Genomic DNA, 17,115 nt, shown 5'->3' with positions numbered 1-17,115 from the left:
GAGCCTCGCTCAGAGTCCCGCACCCCAACCATCCTGCCTCAATCCCTGGTTTGGTCTCATTGGGTAGCATTTTACCATCACCTCACAACTCTCTCCCTTGAAAATTTTAACATTTTCCTACTATTGTGCTTTATGTTTAGGTCCATTAGTTTTCCATGACAGATTATAATGGTCAATTTTGCAAAAACAGGTTTCTCAATGAAAATTATGGACTGCTACACAAATTTCCGTGTCATCCTTATATAGGAGTTATGCTAATCTTCTCTGTATTGTTCCAATTTTAGTATATTTGCTGCTGAAGTGAGCATTTGACAAGTTATTTTTAGCAGGCAAAAGCTTCTTAATTTTATTAGGGCCAATTTTATCGATCCTTTCTTTTATCTCAATATTTTTTTCTAAGAAAGCTTTACTCTATATACTGAGATGCTTAACAAAGAATAGATATGAGTTCAGTAGGGGAGGGAGCTGTGACTGTATGGAGAGTTCAAAGTTGCAGTGGACCCAGAAATGTTAGACTTTCACTAGACTGAGTGCAGCCATCATGTACGCCTTGTGTTTTTAATTATATATGTATTTACTTATTTTTTTAAAGATTTATTTTTATTTCTTTCCCCTGACCTGCCCCCCGCCCCCCACCCCAGTTGTCTGCTCTCTGTGTCCATTCGCTGTGTGTTCTTCTGTGTCCACTTCTATTCTTGTCAGCGGTCCCGGGAATCTGTGTCTCTTTTCGTTGCATCATCTTGCTGTGTCAGCTCTCCATTTATGTGGCGCCACACCTGGGCAGGCTCCATGTATGTGGAGCCACACCTTGGCAGGCTTCACTTTCTTCACACTGGGTGGCTCTCCTTATGGGGCACACTCCTTGTGCATGGGGCTCCCCTATGCGGGGGACACCCCTGCATGGCCGGGCACTGCTTCCGTGCATCAGAACTGGCCGTGGACCAGCTCCACACATCAAGGAGGCTCTGGGTTTGAACTGTGGACCTCCCATGTGGTAGGCACATGCTCATTTGTTGAGCCAAGTTCGCTTCCCTATATGTATTTCTTATACTTATATTTTTTATTCTTCTATATGGTGTAAGAAAAATCTAATTTTAATTTTTCAAATAACAACCCTGTTGTCCCAATGTTATTTATTATAATCTGATTATTTGAGATGTAATCTTTCTCATTTACCAGTCTTCCATTCATACATGGGGCTTTATTTCTATTCTTGAACTTATTTCTATTCCATTCATCTATTTGTCTATTCTTGTACCAGTACAATTCTGTTTTAATTATAATGCCTTGTGTGGCATGGTTCAATATGTGACAATGTTAATCCTCCTTCATAGCTCTTTATTTTTCAGTGCTTTCCTAGCATTATCCTTATTTTTTCCATAGAATTTGATAATATCAACTTGTATGGATCCAAAAGATCACCAATAAAATCCAACTTAAATTAGCTTGGGGAAAAAGAATTTACTGTCTCACAAGATCAGAGAAAGGGCAAAACTGCCATTACATAGGTGATTATATAATAAATTTCATCTTAGGTAACATTAGAACTAGATATCAAAAGTTGTCCAACAACAACTTTTGCCTCTGTCACTAATTTGTTTTTCCATTTTTTCCAGTGATCCTATGTCCAGGGAAAAAGTTCTGATTGATCCCTTATGGAGAAGTATTCACCTTTGGGACATCTGTTGATGGGATAAATTCATGCAACCATTTTACCTTCCATCCTTGCAATATAAAACTGAAGAGAGAGCAATTTAATGACTTTTCATGAATCTATCAGAGAAATGATGACAAAGAACAAATAACCATACTAAAGTCCTGAGAAAGTCAGGCACTGTCAGGGAGACACAGGACTCAAATGTATGCTTAAGTAAGACAGAAGCCACCAGGTGCCATACAAGCTGGTAGAAAGATTAAAGAGAAATTTCGATAAATTGCTAAAGGATGAATGTGGACTACCATGAAAGTGGGGAGCTCCTGGGAACTCTTGCAGACTTTTTCTCCGGGAATCACAGAAGGCTTTTACAGGGAGGTTAGAGATGAATGAGTACAAGGCACCCCCATTGTGCTGGCTAAGGGAAGGGAACAGAAGATATGAAATCTACCCAGGCCATTCTCCACTAGGTAGCAGAAGGGATAATCAGCAGGAGGAAAGACATTAGAGATCTAAAGCTTAGAGTAACTAGTTGATTACCAGAGTAGCTAGGAGTTGGTAACTCCATCCAGACACAACCCTTCTATCTCACCATATTAAAAAACAAACTAAATCAAGGGCCCAAACCTACTTGGCAAAGGACTTCAAGGTTATCGACTTAGTAGATTCAGAGATAGTCTATACTGTGGATAAGGAAAAGAGAGGCAAAAATACTTAGGAAGGCCCACAAAGACACAATCCCACTCTGCATTCCAAACACTAAGACTTGAACGGAACTCCCTTTTCCCCATACCCCATCACCATATACAGGGGTCCATAATAATAGTAGTGGATTGGGGAGTACCACACAGGGAAGACACAAAGCTAAGAGGGGAGATAAAAACAAGGCCACTAAAGGGAATTTGAAATCACTGAGGTCCATAGAAACACCAGAGTTCAACACAGATGACCACAGCAACGGCAAACTTCAAACACAGCCCAATTCCTGACTAGATTAACACGAATCCTGAAACTAGCGACCTGTTTACCTTAGTACACATTACATTTTCTTTTAGCTCATGATCTTTATATAAACACCTAACAAAATTTTCTGAGCTATTATAAAAAATATTGAAACATATTATCAACATATTGTTGATATTTTCAATGTAAATTCATAGTTACATTACAATTTTAGTAACTTCGTGGTTTTCTATTTGTAACTTAACTGATGTTTTCAAATGTAACTTAACTGATAAAACCAAAAACTCTAATAGGTTAAAGCCCAGGTCACTCAACTGATTCCCTTTTTTGCATTTTTTCACTCCCATCTAAAGCTTCAGGCCTTTATTATGTCTACTGCTTATGGTCATGTTGAGTGAAATAAGACAGACGTGAAAGGACAAATATTGTATGATCTCACTGATATTAAATAACTAGAGTAAGCAAATTCATAAGAGTAAGACACTAGAATACAGGTTACCAGGGGCTGGATGAGGGGAGGGAATGGGGAGGTAATGCTTAATGGGTACAGAATTTCAGTTTGGCATGGTGGAAGTTTTGGTAATGGGTGTTCCTGTTGGAGGTGCAATATTGTGAATGTAATTAATACCACTGATTATTTGAATGGGGATAATAAAGATAATTATAGGTTATATATGTGTTACTACAATAAAAATTTAAAAAAAAAACACCAAAGCCATAGGACTATATAATGCAAACAGTGAACCCTGATGTAAAATGTGGACTACAGTTAACAGTACAATTATAATATTATTCTTTCATCAGTAGTAACTAAGGTACCACACTAAGGCAAGGTGTTGATAATGGAGGAGGGGTGTATATGGGAACTCTGTGTTTTCTGCATGATTTTTCTGTAAACCTACAAATTCTCTAATAGAAAATATTTTAAAAATATAGTATGAGACAGAAAAAGACAAAAGAAAGTCCTCCACCATCAAAACTTCTATCAACAGATGAGTGGATTAAAAATGTGGGATATCCATGTACTGGAATATTATTTGGCCATCAAAAAGAATGAAATTCTGTAGCATGTTACAACATGAATGAACCTGAAAAACATTCTGGTAATTGAAAGAGGCCAATCACTAAAGCATACATTTTTTTATGAGTGCGTATATATGAAATAAGCAGAATATACAAATCCATAGAGACAGAAAGTAGATTAGTGTTTGTCAGTGGCTGGTAGGAGAGGGGAATCAGGAGTGACTGCTAATGGCTAAAGGGTTTCTTCTTTGAGTAATGAAAATATACTGGAATTAAGATAGTGGTGATTGATACATAACTTTGTAAATATACTAAACACCAACAAGTTATACTCTTTAACAGGATGAACTTGGGGGTATCTGAATTTTATCTCAATAATGGTGTAGTTAAAAGAAAAGAAAAATAATAAAGCACTCCAAATCAGAGAGAATGGTGTAAGTAAACTTAAAGATATAAGAACAACTGGCCACTCATCTGGAAGGAAATTTGGGCTGATGCTTAACTCACTCCCCATCAAAAGAGGCCAGAACATTCAGGGGTTAATAGATTATTCACACATTGTATATGGGAGACACACCTGAGGTAATTTTATTTTTGCTGGTAATATGTCAACTCTTACAGCAGAGAAACCTTTTTCACACAAAGGTATAATGAATAATTTAATTAATTATGGAGGAAAACTTTCCACATCAAAGTTTCACAAAATTTCCTCAAAGTTCACACTGGACATGACTAGGTCACATGCAGTATCTACATAAATCAAATACTGGAAGGGTGTATTTCCATGATTATCCCCAGGTCATCTGGTGCATATCCCTGCATCATCAGGTGATGGGGTGTATACAGGCGAGGGGTAATGTAAGGATGAAGAGGAGAATGGGTCCAGAATAGCCAACATACTGAATCTGTCAATTCTAATTACATTTTTTTTCATCATAAATGTAAGAAATATTGATGATGGGGGTGGTAGTAATAAAAACACTAATAATGATAATACTGCCATACACATACCATGTGACATGCACTCTTCCACCTGTTTTATGTAGATTACTTTCTTGAATCCTCATAACAATTCTGAGGTAGGTGATGTTACCATTTTGCAGATGTGGACACTGAGATACAAAGTTTCTGTGTCTTACCAAATACCTCACAGAGATCTGGGATTTGAGCACAGGCAGTCTGGCTGTAACTACGTGTTCTCAATCACTGTCATGCCATCAACACAAGGCTTCAAACCTAAATAAAAAATTAGAATATGAGACAGATTTCCACTAAGCACTGCTATACCTGTAGGTCAAAGGTTCTAACTCACAGGTTTCAAATATTTCTAATTTCGATATACTCTTTGATTAAATCATTTAAAGGCTTACTTTGTATTTCAATATTTTAATAATTAGTCTTTACAGTTTCCAGTTTTATTGACTGCAGTATTTCAACTTTGTCGAGTTCATTAAAGTTTTCTTTTGCCTTAAATTACTTTTACATTTTCTGAATGTTTCATCATCAATAGTTTGTTCTTTTTTTCCCAGACTCTACAGTTTAAAATAACTATGTAGGTATATATTGGACTTACTGTATAAAATACTGGTGTATACCTGCTAGAGTATGTTTCTTATCTATGGCTTTATTAACATTTCTGGTGGGATACTTCCATCTTCTGGGCAGTTGCCCTGTATATTACAGGATATTTAGCAGCATCCCTAATTCTGCATGAGATGTCAATAGTAACTGCCTTCAGCTCTGACCAAATAAGGCTCCAGACATTGCTAAATGTCCCTGGTGGCCAAAACCTTGCCCCCTTCCCTAGTGGAAACCCACTAGTAGGGGTCAGCAAACATTTTTTGTGAAAGGCCAGGTAGAAAATATTTTAGGTTTTATAGGCCATATGGTCTTTGTCACTCATCAACTCTGCTCTTGTAGTATAAAGACAGCAAATGATGACACATAAAAGAACTGGCATGACTGAGTTCCAAAAAACTTTATTTAAGAGAACAGAAAAGGACGGACACAGAGAGCAGACAACTGGGGGGGGGGGCAGGAAAGGGGAGAAATATAATAAAAAATAAATCTTAAAAAAAAAAAAAGAGAGCAGGAGGGAGGTTAGATTTGCGCACAGGCTTTAGTTTGCTAGTTCTTGTTCACGACCCTTAGTTGTTGTCCACCATATTTGGTATAAAGTCAAAGAAATATATTAAGGTCTACTATATCTAATGTGTTTCTCTTTCTCCTTATATATCATACCATTGCTCATGTGTGGAGCTTGTTGATATATTATTTGATGCAGCTATTCAAAACTTTTTTTCTGTCCTTTTAAAATGGTCTTTTAAAAATGTTATCTAAGTTTAATATAACATTAAAAAAAAAGAAAAAATATTATCTAAGTGTGCCCTCTTTTTCTGATTTAATATATTTTGCCTGAATTCAATCTTAAAAAATAAATAAATGAATCTTGAATTATTAGTATGCTAATGGGTTTATTTACATGCTACTTAACATTTTGAACTTTCCGTGCTAATTTTAGGTGTATCTCTTTGGTACAATATGATAGCATTTTCTCTTCATTGGTGACTTTAATGCATTGACATTAGTTGATACAGTAAATATGTTCGTCTTTCTTTATGCTAGGTTATGGTGAGTTTTACAAGAATTCTGTTTTCATTGTTCTGTTAATTTTTCTTCTAATAATTAGGAAAGTTGCATGTTTGTTCTATAAAATACCTTTATAATTATAAACATATGCATCATTAATCATCTATTTAAAATTACTAGAACAGTATCTAGTAATTCCATGTTACATAACTAAAGATGAAATTAAATGTTTCTCTCCCTGTCCATCCTTTAGCCCACAATTTCAGTTTCTTTCTTAATCTTTCTTATTCTTTAATCCTTTATCAAATACAACTCTATAACTTGATTTGTCAGTTGTAAATTACATATCCAGGCTACCAGCTTTTAAAGATCAGAAAATCAACATGCTTATGCCACATCATCTATAGTCTATTTTCACCTTTCAAATTGTATTGTTCTGTATTAAAATTACAAATCTAAAGGCCTCTAAGTGTTCACCTCTAACTGATCACTTAGAATTCAATTTCCCCTGGATACCTTCTGCTAGTGCTAAAGAGTTCACCTGAATTACTCTTACTCAGAAGTTCTCCCTCTGAAAAGCATGGATCTTTTTTGTGCTCCAACTTAATGGAACACTTCTGGTTTTATAAAATAATACCCTGTAACTAAGGAATAATTTAGGATTTTGATCAGTTGCATGGGCTTTGATCGTTCTGAATATAAAAGCATAGTTTCAGGAGCTGAGCAATGAAGATGCTAATTTAATCCTTATTGGGGGTTTGTAACAAAAGGAATAAATCACCTTCAAACCCTGAATCTTACACTGAAACGCTGCTAAATTTTCATATTGGTTCAGATATATTGGGCTTTATGAAAGGGACTACATGATACTTCTACTTCTGGCCATGATTGAGTAACTGGGACCAATTTACCTACATGTAAACAACTAGAAAACACACACACGCACACACACAAACAGGGAGTGCAAGACGGATTCCTAAGAAAATATAAACAAATTAGGGAAACTCTATAATTGTCACAAGTTATAGGCTAGACAGTTGTCAGGCTACAGAACAGAAAGAGAAAATGAAATGAGAGCCTGATAATCTCAGTAAGTAGATAAAATAGAGCTGGGAGTTTAAAAAGGCCAAAGTTACGAGAATTCATTGGACAAAATACAGAGAAAAAGAGCTGCAATAAGGGAGAGCCATGGAGTGCTACAGAATGGTCCCTTTGAATGTCTGAGTACTGACTTGTTCAAATATAAGAAAATTCTCCAGGTTGGCAAATATCAGGAAAGGAGTAAACTGAAAATTTTCTGAAACACATAGAGAGTGGGAAGTTTGTGATTCCACCAACCTGAAATAAAGAGCTCTTCACATACCAAGGTTGTGCTACAATAATCTGAAGGGAACTGACTTAGGAGAAGGATCAAATAGCCCATAGACAGAAAAGTGCACTGACTCTAATATAACAGAGCTTAAAAACAAACCTTGAAATGATCATATTAATTCCAAGTAACTTCACGGCATGCCAGAAAAAGCCCCGAAATATATAAAAGAATACAACAAATAAAGCACTGAACAATGTAAAATTCACAGCATCTAGCATCCAATTATAAAGCACCAGGTAGCAAACAAGACAGCACTTAAGACCCTCAGGGAGAAAAGCCAATCAATAGTATACTGGGTTGAATAGTGTCTCCGCCCTAAAATATGTTGAAGTCCTAACCCTGATACCTTTAAATGTGACCTTATTTGAAAATGCGGTCTTTAACCAAGTTCAGATGAGGTCGTACTGGGTTAGGGTATCCCCTCAATCAAAATTTTTAAAAAATTTTCCTTATAAGGAGAGGGAGATGTGGAGAAAAAAACACTCAAGAGGCCATGTGAGGACAGAGACAGACATTTGAGTGATGCAGCTACAAGCTAAGTAACACAAAGCATTGCCAGCAATAACTGCAAGCAAGGAAGCAATAAGGAAAGATTCTACAGAGGAACATGGCCCTGCTAACAACTTGCTTTCAAGTATCTGGCCTTTAGAACTGAGAGAAGAAATTTCTGTTGTTTTTAGCCACCCAGTTGGTGGTAATATGTTATAGCAGCCTAGGAAACAAACACAAATAGTAAAAGGGCAGGAAGGAAGAACAAACTAACAAAATAATTATATTTTGTGAAAGATACATGATAAGGTTGGCTCACCCACTGAAATGAGGTGGCTGTAGTTCTCCAGCATCACATCTCTGTACAGGGTCCTCTGAGCAGGGCCCAGGTGCTGCCACTCCTCCTGGGTGAACTCCACAGGCACGTCCCTGAATGACATTGGGGCCTGAAACAGCACATTGCTGGTCAATCTGAAGGGTCCAGGTGAAAAATGGAAAATACCTTTGGAAACTCTTATCATGTTTACTGTTGATAATTTAAAACAAAATACTACAAAGGATGCTATTACAGCTCTAATTTTTCTTATACCTCTTACAGGTGATACCCGATCTGAACAAATATTATTCTGATGCCCTAATTCATTTGTAAATAATTATACAGTACAGATCATATATTTGATCATATATAACTGACCTATATTTGTAAAATATTTGTAAAATATAGGTCAGTTAATATAGTATTGATAAAGATTAGAACTTTAATTTTTATTTTGAGGATAAAGCTTTTATGAATAGGCTTCATATAATCTTTTCCTATACTCTCCTGGACTGTGGTAAGCATCCTCTAGGGTACACACAGCCCAACTCAGAATTCTCTGCTGGGGTAATGGGAACCAGTGAATAGGTATACGTGAGCCTTGCAGGTATTATACACAGCCAGACCTAGCAATGCCCTAGAAGATTGGAGTATATTTAAGCAGCTAGAAAATACAAAAATTTTAGAGATGACCACCTCTATTAAGGCAATAGAATGAAGATAAAATGAGATAAAAGTTGTTCTATCAAGCAAAAGAACAAAATTTGGCCATCATTTCACGAGCAATTACCAGAGCAGCTGCATGGGGTAGAAACTCATGCTAAACAGAGAACTAAAGAATGAAAGTACTGATTTGGGTAGAGGGTCAATGGGGTGCCAATCTTGTCTGAAAAGCCTCTGGAGATACAGGTGGAATTAGCCGTAATCCCACCTCTAGGATGAACATATAATTGAGGAGACATTAACTATTAAGGTGGCAACTGAAGTTTTGAGATAATTTCTGTTTGCTTAGAAAGGATATATAAACTAAAGAGAGAAATTAATCAAGTGCAGAATTTGAGGAAACACCAATTTTTAAGAGGCTGGCAGGAAAATAGGCCATGAAAGTTGAGATGTTATATTCTGAATGTTCAGAAGACAGAATGGAGAGACTCAGTGCAGGAAATTAAAAGAGACAATTTCAGGCATAAATGACTATTCTAGTTCAAGAAAACAGACTCAGCACACAGATTTTCATCCTTTGCCTCCAAAAGCATATTCAGATGAAATACAAAATCTACTATAAATATATGACAAAAGAGGAATACAGGAAGTATGCCAGCAGAAGTCCAGAAACTTTGAATAAACTCTGGTAATTATAAGGTAATAGAGTACTACAATAACAAAAACCAGGCAACATTACTTAAAAGTTAGCATAAATATAGAGGTGGGCAAAAAGGAGTAAGGCACTAAAGCCCAAATATATGCTCCAAAATGTAAATGAATATGATTTAGAATCAATCTGTGTTGTGAGTTGAAGGATGGGCAGAGCAATTAATTGAAGAACAACCAGAGTCTCGTTTGCTTATATACCCCAGACATCTTCAGCACATCCTGATGAGAAGGGCTCTCTAAGTAAGGTTAGGGGAAATGCTTCAAGAGCTTGGGTATAGATAAGGCAGCCAAAGGGAGAAGCAAAGAGCTCTTGACATATTTGATATTTCATTGATGCTACTGTTGAGTTTATTGCACTTTAAAAATCTCAATTTCTTATTGTTCTTTTTTTTAAAGATTTATTTATTTCTCTCCCCTCCTCCCCTTCCCCACCCCAGTTGTCTGTTCTCTGTGTCTATTTGCTGCGCCTTCTTTGTCCGCTTCTGTTGTTGTCAGCGGCATGGGAATCTGTGTTTCTTTTTGTTGCATCATCTTGTTGTGTCAGCTCTCCGTGTGGGCAGCCCCATTCCTGGGCAGGCTGCACTTTCTTTCGCACTGGGCGGCTCTCCTTACGGGCATACTCCTTGCGCGTGGGGCTCCCCTACGTGGGGGACACCCCTGCATGGCAGGGCACTCCTTGTGTGCGCCAGCACTGCACATGGGCCAGCTCCACATGGGTCAAGGAGGCCCGGGGTTTGAACCACGGACCTACCATGTGGTAGGCAGACGCCCTAACCACTAGGCCAAGTCCGCCACCTCTAATTGTTCTTTAGCTACTTGCTATCTTGTTTTATTAATTCTAATAAAGACTTCTGCATTTCTACATGTGGCATCACATCATCTCTGTAAAAGGGGGCATTGGTTCTTTTCCAATACTACAGCTTTTTTTTTTTGTTTATTTGTTTGCCTTATTTCATTGACTAAGTCTTGCCTACAATGTATAAAATTTGAGGGAAAAGTCTTCCATATTAAACTATAAAATATGATGTGGGCACCAAGTTTTCTTGTAGATAATATTGTGGGAATAAGAAAGTGCTCTTCTATTCTTGCATGTTAATAAGCTTTGTTGTGATGGTATTAGTTTTAAATTAATTTTTTATATAAAAAATATTAGATGATTTCTCTCCTTAGATCTATTAATGTAATAAATTATTTACATTTATTGTTATATTACTGGAATATATGCAATTTGGTCATGATGCATTACTGCTTCTATATATATATATTTGTTGTTTTGCTTATATTAGCATCATTAACATTGCTTATCTTAGTCTGAAAATTATATGGAAATCTGAACAAGCATATTTATTACACATAAACTGTTTAAGAACAATATCGATGATGTTGACTGTTGACCTACCAGATATTGAAACATTTTGTAAACTGCAATAATTAAAACAGTGTGGTTTGGTACATAATTAGATGGGCTCATTTAAGAAACATATAAGAAAAGAGAAATATATATATATGTATAATTTTGTAAGTGTGTTAAAGGTAGACATTCAACTGAGTGGGAAAAGGCTGGGGAAATGCCATAGAGGTACCTAGACAGCCATCAGGCAAAAGAATGTTAGGTTTATATTTTACACTAAAAAAACACAAAACAGTATAACTTTGAAACTGAGTAAAGACCTGAATAGGAAAAATTAAAATAAATCAAGCTCTAGAAAATTATATGGAAGTTTCTTTTACAAAGAGTGAAAACTGTCTAACTAGACTTAAATTCTATGAATCATTAAAAAAAAAAAACCTGGTAAATTTGTATAAAATTAAGTTTCTTTAACACAATTTGAAAAAATCACAGGGAAAAAAAATGACAAATGAAATTTCAATCACTGGAATAATATTTGTGCCTGTAACTTATTTATTGTGTCTATCAGCCAAATTATTTAAAAATGATTTAAGGAATAAAGAGTTTGACAATAAAGAAAAAGAAATTAACCACAAGCAGAAGAAAAAGATGTAATTCTACTCATAACAAAAGACACGCTTACAAAACTAGAATGAGATCTTTTTTTATCATTTTGGCAAAAATAAGTAAATGGCAAGGTAGCCCATAATAATAAATTGGAAGACTTAATATTAAGATGTCAATACTACCTAAAGCGATCTAAAGATTTAACACAATACCAGCCAAAATTCCAGTAGCATTATGTGCAGAAACAGAAAAGTCAATTCTCAAATTTATAAGGAATTGTAAAGGGCCCCAATAATCAAAACAATGCTAAAAAAGAACAGAGTTGGAGGGTGAACACACCTGATTTCAAAACTTACTAAAGACAACAGTAATCAATAAAGTGTGGAATTGGCATAAGGAAAAACATACAGACTGTTGGAATAGAAGAGAGTCCAGAAATAAACCCATATCAGTATGACCAGTTGGGTTTAATAACCCATTCAATGAGGAAATAATATTCTCTTCAAAAAATGGTGCTGGGATAACTGTAAATCCCCATGCAAGAGAATAAAATTCCTGTCTGCCACCATACACAAAACTTACAAAATTGATCCAGGATTTAAATTAATTTAATTTAAACATAATCTCTTAGAAGAAAACAAAGGGAAAGAACTTTGTGCATAGTAGTTGGCAAAGGATTTTTAGGTGTAACTCTAAAAGCATGAGTAAAACAAATCAGATTATTTTAACTTCATTAAAATTATAAACTTTTTCGCATCAAAAGACATTGTCAAGAAACTTAATCTTTTGGGAAGATGGCAGACTAGAAAGACATGGTACTCTCTTCTCTCCCAGAAAAAGAGTTTAGAGGACAGGCAGACATGGCCTGAAAAAAAAAGCCTGGACACCACCCAGAAGAGAAAGGGGCAAAGGAAAAGAATGATTGCAAAACTGTGAGTTAAAAGCAGCAACAGGGAGAAGACGTGGCTTAGTGGTTAAGCACTGGCTTCCCATATACAAGGTATCAGGTTCAGGTTCAATCCCCAGCCCAAGTACCAAAGGGGGGGGGGGAGCAGCAGCAGCAACTGTTGCCATTCTCCTCCACCCTGGGCTGGTGGCTACAGATCCCAGGGATCCACCTCCCCAAGAAAGGGCAGAGAGAGGGGCACAATCTAAGGCTGACAGCTTTTGACCCATAAATTTGTTTGGCTTTGTCTCACGAGCCCTTCCAGGCCGGGTAGAGCCACACCACTGTTTGCCCTGGGAGTCAGCATAGGACAAAATAGATATGACCCTCTCAGTCTCCTTCTTCACTGACTAGGACTGGTTGTTGAAGACACAGAGGGGAGTGGAATTATTTCCCATGTGGGAAAAGGGAGGGGGCTGCCAGCAAGTTTGGAGAACTGCCTTGAGAAGGTTCAAATTACGGGGCTCTTAGCCTCCAGGCAGGATCCTCTATCACATTGATCAAATGTGTTACAGCCAACACTCTCCCACCAGGCTTTGAAGAGAGAGGGCTGTCAAAGACCGCCATCTGCTGGCAGACCACAGAGGAGGAAATTAAATAAGTAAGTGGCTTTTTCTGGCCTTTACAACCTCTGGCCCCAAGGCCTTTGAAAGCGGATCTGCAACCCATTACTAGGTCCAGGTCCCAGATTTGAGCAACCAGCAGGGACAATCCTAAAGACCAAGAAATGGCTGAACCAAGAATCAAAGTACAGCAGTAACTCACAGTCTCCTGCCACTAAATCCTTACGAAAGAGAAAGAAAGTAAGCTTCTGCGTAAACTGACCATTCTATTCAGGTATCTAGACATCAGCAAAAAATTACAAGCTATGCTAAGAAAATCCAGTATCCTTTCTTGATATAACATTTTGAAAGATAGGAGGAAAATTCCTCAATATAATAAAGAACATATATGAAAAACCCACAGACAACATCGTACTCAGTGGGGAAAGGTTGAAAGCTTTCCCTCTGAGATTGGGAACACAAGACAAGGATGTCCACTGTTACCACTGTTATTCAACATTATGCTGTAAATTCTAGCTAGAGCAACCAGACAAGAAAAATAAAATAAAATAAAAGACATCCAAATAGGAAAAGAGGAAGTAAAACTCACTATTCATGGATGACTGGATTCTATATTTAGAAAACTCTGAAATGTCTACAGAAAAGCTACTTCAGTTCATAAGTGAGTTCAGCAAAGAGGCAGGTTGTAAAATCAACATGCAAAAATCAGTAATGTTTCTATACACTAGAAGTGAACAATTTTGAAGAGGAAATCAGGGGGGAAATTCCATTTACAATAGCAACAAAAAGACTCAAATACCTAGGAATCAATTTAACCAAAGAAGTACAGGGCCTATATGCAGAAAACTACAAAACAATGCTAAAAGAAATCAGTGGGGGATTACTACCAAGCACCAGCTGATGATATAACTAGAAAAAGACCTTGAATAAAGGGGTCACCTCAGACCGCCAGAATATCTCAGCCTACATGTAATATCAGGTGTTAAGAACTGCTTTTTGACTTTGGATAAAAGGGGGAAATGTAAAGGACAAGTGAGTTTATATGGCTATGAGTCTCCAAAAAAGAGTCGGAGGTCATGAGAGGGGTGATGCTTATGCACTCCTCAGCAGGGTACCAGACACAGCCAAGGTAGATGGAAACCCAGATGCTGGTTCTCCTGAGGGCTGCAGAGACCCACAGGTTCTATGGTCATGGCAGATGGCTCTGGAGTTCAGGGCCATGTCAGTTGTCCTACTTTGGAGTTTGTGTTCCTGAGTGTGATGGATTTAGACTCAGATATGACCTTTCTACACATGCCTCTCCTGTTACTTTTACCAGACCTGTGGTTGGCGTTTGGGTTGGTGTATACACAGGAGACCTGGATCTCTGGACTGTCCATGTGACGGCCAGGCCCTGGGCCTCAGCAGACTTGCGGCTCCTACCCTTTGGTTTGTTGGACTTACTCTGGCCAGCAGACAGGGAGGTGAAGAGGGTCAACCACCACACCAGGGAGCCAAGAGTGCCTACAGCTGCAAGCAGGAGAATTGTATCCATCATCCATGTGGAATGTAAGGCTCCTCTTGATGTAGAAGGGGACTAGACATAACCATCCCAGGGTCCACAAGATGGAGGAATAGAGTATGGATTAGAGTGGGCTTACTGGTGTTCTGCTGGGGAACTATTGTGATTAGTAAGGGAAGAAATTGTAGTAGTGATGTGGAGAGGGTGGCCACAGTGGCAGCTGATGGTAGGGAGACAGAAGAAGAGATATAGTGTGGGGGCATTTTCAGGATTTGGAGTTGTCCTGGATGGTGCTGCAGGGACGGATGCTGGATGTTGTGTGTCCTGCCGTGGCCCACTGGGTGGACTGGGGGAGAGTGTGGACTACAATGTGGATCACTGTCCATGTGGTGCAGCGGTGCTCCCGAATGTATTCGCCAGATGCAGTGGATATGTCGTGACGATGGAAGAGGCTGTTGTTGTGGGAGGGGTGGGGTGGGTGGGATGGAGTATATGGGGACCTCATATTTTTTGAATGTAACTTTTAAAAGAAAATAAAGAAGAAGAAAAAGAAATCAATGAAGACCTAAACAAATGGATTGGAAGACTAAATACTGTGAAGATGTCAATCCTACCCAAATTAATTTATACATTCAATGCAATACCAATCAAAATTCTAACAACCTACTTTTCAGAAATAGAAAAGGCAATTAGCAAACTTATTTGGAAGGGAAAGTGCATCTGAATAGCCAAAAGCATTTTAGAAAAGAAGAGCAACATGGTAGGAAATTCACTTCCTGACCTTGAAACATATTACAAAGCTACAGTGGTCAAACAGTATGGTACTAGCTTAAAGATAGACACATCAATCAGTGGAATAGAATTCAGAATCCAGAAAGAAGCCCTCATCTCTATGGCCAACTGGATTTTGACAAACCTACTAAGTCCATGTTGACAGAAAAAAAAGCAGTCTCTTCAACAAATGATGCTGGGAGAACTGGATATCTATAACCAAAAGATTAAAAGAGGACCCCTATCTCACTCCCTATACTAGAATCAACTCAAAATGGACCAAAGACCTAAATATAAAAGCTAGCATCATAAAACTACTAGAAGAAAATGTAGGGAAACATCTTAAAGACCTTGTGGTAGGTGGTGGTTTCTTGGACCTTACACACAAAGCATGCACAACAAAAGAAAACATAGATAAATGGGACCTCTTCAAAAGTAAACACTTTTGCACCTCATAGGACTTTGTCAAAAGGGTGAAAAGGCAGTCAACTCAATGGGAGAAAATATTTGGAAATCACATGTCCATAGGGTTTAATATCTATGATATATAAAGATGTTACTACTCAACAACAAAGACAAATGCCCAATTAAAAAATGGGCAAAAGACTTGAATAGATATTTGCCAAAGAAAACTACAGAAGAGTGTGCAGCGAGTGGACATAGAGAGCAAAGCAACAAGCAAGCCGCGAAGGGGGGGGGGGGAGACGATAAAGAAAAATAAATACAGACACACAGAGGAATGTGCAGTGAATGGACACAGAGAGCAGACAGCAAGCAAAAAGCTGCAATGGGGGAATTGAATAATAGGGGGAAACAACTAAAAACAATAGAGGATTAGTAAAATAATATAATAAAGTATACCAGACAATAAGACACAATTCTTTGGTTAAAATTAGCATAGCACAAAAGTATGCTCTATTTTTTACCTATTGTCCAAATAATAGTGTTTAGCCCTTTAGGATATAGACGTTTCGGGTAAAGAAATTTGAAAACCGTTTAAACGCAGTGGCAGTTTCTCACAAGGCCCTTTCAGAGGCCTTTGGTGACTGACCCATGACAGGGGTAATGGCACTGTCATTGACTTCTGGATCTATCACAAGCTAAGTGGCCCTGGACAATTCTCTCATGTTCTCAGACCCAATTTCTTGAAAGGTTTTAATCAAGTCAGAAGTAGAAAAGCCTGGAAACTCTTCCTAAATCACCATGCTTGGAATCTCTGAGGTAATAGACATATGTGAGAGGAGCACACAATTTGTGAAGAGTGTAGAGGGAAAGGATGGTGTCAGGAATAGGTTTGGACAAAACTCCCTCACCTCTTTCTGGTTTCCCTTACCCCAGACTTCACCTGTAGTAGGTGCTCCTCACACTGCCCAATACACCTCACTCTGCCCAAAGCTGACCCACACCTTCCACTAACACACAGATTATGGTGACTTCTGGCAATGGTGACATCACCAGGTCTGGTTCATTCTGGGTAGGAAGATCAAGAACTGCTTCTATCCATGCAAATCTAGGCCCTGCTTTTTTTCTGGGCTCTTCAGCTTCTGACCTAAAGCTCTAGAGAAAGTTATAAGGCCAAAGGGACTTTCCCTTCCAG

General features: G+C 37.8%; 1 non-coding gene across 1 annotated transcript; it reads right to left on the bottom strand.

Moving 5' to 3' along the window:
* Positions 1 to 201: 201 nt before the first annotated feature.
* Positions 202 to 308, bottom strand: LOC111762698 (U6 spliceosomal RNA). The gene has a single exon (XR_002795744.1). It is a non-coding gene; the product is annotated as a U6 spliceosomal RNA (small nuclear RNA).
* Positions 309 to 17,115: the final 16,807 nt, after the last annotated feature.

The sequence above is a fragment of the Dasypus novemcinctus genome, chromosome 8, assembly GCF_030445035.2.
Source record: "Dasypus novemcinctus isolate mDasNov1 chromosome 8, mDasNov1.1.hap2, whole genome shotgun sequence".
NCBI lineage: Eukaryota > Metazoa > Chordata > Mammalia > Cingulata > Dasypodidae > Dasypus > Dasypus novemcinctus.
The sequence above is the reverse complement of the archived record's forward strand: the minus strand, read 5'-3'. Positions and strand labels throughout refer to the sequence as shown.